The sequence below is a fragment of the Zingiber officinale genome, chromosome 7B (genome assembly GCF_018446385.1).
Source record: "Zingiber officinale cultivar Zhangliang chromosome 7B, Zo_v1.1, whole genome shotgun sequence".
Taxonomy (NCBI): Eukaryota; Viridiplantae; Streptophyta; class Magnoliopsida; order Zingiberales; family Zingiberaceae; genus Zingiber; species Zingiber officinale.
The window spans coordinates 47,882,453-47,887,101 of NC_055999.1; positions in this window are offsets into that span (position 1 = coordinate 47,882,453).

Here is a 4,649-nt window from a genome sequence, read left to right on the forward strand (position 1 = left end):
ATTTCAGTGCAGAGTTAATAAGCATTTTAGTGCAGTTTTGTATGAGACACCTTTTTAATAGAGGTATTAACAAGTATAAGCAAGATAAAGAAAAGAAAGAAAAAGGCCAAGGCCTTAAGTAGATCCCAAAGTCAAGACTTTAGGGATTTTGGCACACAGGGTGCTTAAAGAAAATGTCGAGACATTATATATTAGAAGTATTAAAAGATAATAAGTATTTTACATTTGTCAGTGGCACTGTGCTGGACTCTCAGTTGTCCTTGGGCTGGGCTCCCATAGTCGTCCCTAGGCTTAGATAACCTAGTAGTAACGGCACGATCGACGGTTGACGGTCGACGACCCGAGGGTCGCCAAATGGGCCGCCAAATGGGTCGGGTCGTTACAATAGTAAACCCTACTAGATTCGGGACTAGCTACCTCAGGTCTAGTTAGAAATGCGCGCATAACAAGTACAGTTGTCGGGCCCAAGTGAAGATGATTATTATTTTGAAGTATTAAAAGTATAAGTTTTTGAACAAGTAAAATAAGTTTCTTAAAAGTATAAAAGTATAAATTTTAAGCAAGTGAAATAAGCTTCACATAGATTTAAAATTCAGCAAGTTTAGTTCTTTATGCTAGCATGATTATATAGATTAGCTTTACGTGTTTAGCATTTCAACCTGTTTGATTCCTTTACTAGTAGATGTGCATGAGTAGTTTTCCTTTTGAGCATTCAGTTTTAGTTTTCAGTATACTCACATGCATATCGAGATTTTGTGAGTTAGATAGCGCTTACTAAGCATGTTGCTTATAGATTGCATTTCCTCTTACTGCAGATACAGGAAAAGAAAAGATTTTGCAAAGGAAGGCGACAAGGTGGTGCGGATGGTGTGTGATGCCTGGACTATAGAAGCCTTGGGATTTAGCATAAGAATTTATTAACAAAGAGTTGAGTAGAATGTATTAGATGAGTCATTTATTCTTGCGCTGCTAGTTAATTGTAAGTTTTGAGTTCTCCGAGAGTTTTAGGAATTACTATCAATATGTGTACAATGTTAGTTAAGTAAAGTTAGTTGTCCAGTAGCGCTCCGCCCTCACAGTCTAGTAGTGAGGAGGGTGGGGTGCTACAAGTTGGTATCAGAGCAGTTCCTATTCTCCAGCATCACACATCAGCACTAGTCTTGCCGTATTCAAGTAAGAAAGTACTTAAATTATTTTTAGTATGCTTTTCTTTTTTTGCAGTAAAGAGAAATCTTTAGAAGTATTTGTTTATATGTGCTTAAGCTAGATAAAAGTTCTTGTGTGAGGAATAGCATGAGGCAGAAATATCCAGAATTGTTCTAAGTTCGAGGATGAACTTTTTATAAGGTATGGGGAAATGTAACAACCCAAATTTCCTCCTTTCATGTCCTAATAGTACTTAAAAATATTTATAAATGCTTTAGAAAAATTCTAGAGATTTTTAGAAATTTTTATAATATTTTTATGTAATTTTTGGAGTTTGTTTGGTATTTTTACCAAAAGAAACAATGTGCAAAAAATAAAGAAAATTAGCCGAGATTCGAACCTGCAACCTCCAGCCGAACCAAGCCTTAAGCAAATCCGGCTGACCAAGTGGTCAAGCAGGCGGTTCTATTTAGAAAAGGTAGCAAAATTTATTTAAGATAGTTAACAGAATATTGGATTATAAAAGGGATAAGTTGATGTTGGATTTGTCTGTTTAGAAAAGGTAGTGAATTTATTTAAGATAGTTAACAGAATTATTAAGTTATAAAAAGGGAGAACTTAGGGATTATTTTCCCAAAACCTAAACCTTTTCTCTCCCGACGGCACAACGTCTCCTGTTTGGGCGAAGGAAAAAAGGGTGGGATCTAGGGTTCCTCTCCGGCGGACGACCAAGGTCCTAGAAGCCCTTTTTGTTCGGGTGTGAGTCCAAGAAGCAAGGTAAGTGCTTCTCACCTGCAGTAGGAGTAGTTTCGGACCTTTGTTCTTCTTGAATTCGAAGCATGAGAAGCGCTTATAGTGCAGATTTTTAATTAATCCTATAGTGCAGATTTTAATTAAGCTTATAGTGCAGATTTTTATGTAGGCTTATAGTGCAGATTTTAATTAAGCCTATAGTGTAGATTTTTATTAAGCTTATAGTGCAGATTTTTATGTAGGCTTATAGTGTAGATTTATATTAAGCTTATAATGCAGATTTTACGTAAGCTTATAGTGCATATTTTAATTAAGCTTATAGTGCAGATTTTAATTAAGCTTATTGTGCAGATTTTAATTAAGCTTATAGTGCAGATTTTATTTAAGCCTAGAGTGCAGAATTTAATTAAACTTGTAGTGCAGATTTTTATGTAAGTTTATAGTACAGATTTTAATTAAGCTTGTAGTGCAAATTTCTTAGAGCTTAAAATGCAGATTTCTTTAGAGCAAATTTCTTTAGAGCATGCAGTGCAGATTTCTTAAGAGATTATAGTGCAGATTTTGTTTAAGTTTGTAGTGCAGATTTTTGGTGGAACTTATAGTGCAGATTTGATTAAGCTTGTATGCAGATTTAGTTTTAGTGCAGTTCAATAAGCATTTCAGTACAGTTCTATTAAGTATTTTCATGCAATTCTGTTAAGCATTTCAGTGCAGAGTTAATATGCATTTTAGTGTAGTTTTGCATGAGACACCTTTTTAATAGAGGTATTAACAAGTATAAGCAAGATAAAGAAAAGAAAGAAAAAGGCCAAGGCCTTAAGTAGATCCCAAAGTCAAGACTTTAGGGATTTTGGCACACAAGGTGCTTAAAGAAAATGCCGAGGTATTATATATTAGAAGTATAAAAAGATAACAAGTATTTTACTTTTATCAGTGGCACTGTGCTGGACTCTTAGTTGTCCTTGGGCTGGGCTCCTATAGTCGTCCCTAGGTTTAGATAACCTAGTAGTAACGGCTCGGCCGACAGTCGACGGTCGACGACCCGAGGGTCGCCAAATGGGCTGCCAAATTGGTTGGGTCGTTATAATAGTAAACCCTACTAGATTCGGGACTAGCTACCTCGGGTCTAGTTAGGGATGCGCGCATAACAAGTATAGTTGTCGAGCTCAAGAGAAGATGATTATTATTTTGAAGTATTGAAAGTATAAGTTTTTGAACAAGTAAAATAAGTTTCATAAAAGTATAAAAGTATAAATTTTAAACAAGTGAAATAAGCTTCACATAGGTTTAAAATTCAACAAGTTTAGTTCTTTTTGCTAGCATGATTGTATCAATTAGCTTTACGTGTTTAGCATTTCAGCCTGTTTGATTCCTTTACTAGTAGATGAGCATGAGTAGTTTTCCTTTTGAGCATTCAGTTTTAGTTTTCAGTATACTCACATGCATATCGAGATTTTATGAGTTAGATAGCGCTTACTAAGTATGTTGCTTATAGATTGCATTTCCTCTTACTGTAGATACAGGAAAGGAAAAGATTTAGCAAAGGAAGGCGACAAGGTGGCTCGGATGGTGTGGGATGCCTGGACTATAGAAGCCTTGCTATTTAGCATAAGAATTTATTAACAAAGAGTTGAGTAGAATGTATTAGATGAGTCATTTAGTATTCCGCTGCTAGTTAATTGTAAGTTTTGAGTTCTCCGAGAGTTTTAGGAATTACTATCAATATGTGTACAATGTTAGTTAAGTAAAGTTAGTAGTCCAGTAGCACTCCGCCCTCACAGTCTAGTAGTGAGTGTTGGGTTTTTCGGGCCGCGAAAACCGCTTTTTGAGTTAACTAGGAATACTCAATCTAATTGAGTTGTACTCACCCATGCGTTGATAGGCAGGACCAAGATTGTACCTCCGTACCCTACCAAGATAGTATGTGTTGCTCTGTTTTGGCAGATTCAACAACTACATGCGATCGAGGTAGTGGTAGGTATCACGGCATGGTAGGCATTACGAGTTGACGTGATTTAGATATAATCTAAACGATGATGCGTATCAAATACTTGATTTAGATCTAATCTAATCGTGGGGTGCATCATGTGCACGATTTAGATCTAATCTAATCGCTAGGCACTAATTAATTACTTAATTAAACATGCATCACATACACAAGTAATTAATTAAATTTTTGTGATTATGTCATGGCCCCTATTACGATCTTCTCAAGACAATGAGAAGATCGGATGGTCAACCTAAGGTCAACTTCTCAAGCGCCTTCCTTTTGACCACCTTGTGCTGCTCGCGCCTTCCTCGTAACTCCGTCATGAGTGGACCTTCCACCGCTACAATTTTGTACGTTACAATTTTTGAAACTCGAGTTACATTCGAGTCTAAATCTAATTTACAACAAGAATATAATCAGGGAAGGCACGACGCGCAGGTCGCGAATAAAATAAAATACAGCACACACATCACATAACGGCACGCAGGCCGCATTATGAATTACAACACATTTCCAAATCTAATTTGGGTCGTTTGGGCCATGACTATCACAAAATTAATATATAATTCAAAATTATATATTTTTGTAATTTTTCTATAATTTTTCATAATTTTACAGATTTATGAGTAAATTTTTCCCGGCGGTCCCGATTAGCGAGTTCGGGCGCAATCGCGGAGCAAATCCCCTTGCGGGGTTAGGGGCAGTACCCCTACCCACGATCTAACCATCGCGAGTTGTTCCTAAGCGATCCAAGAGCGCC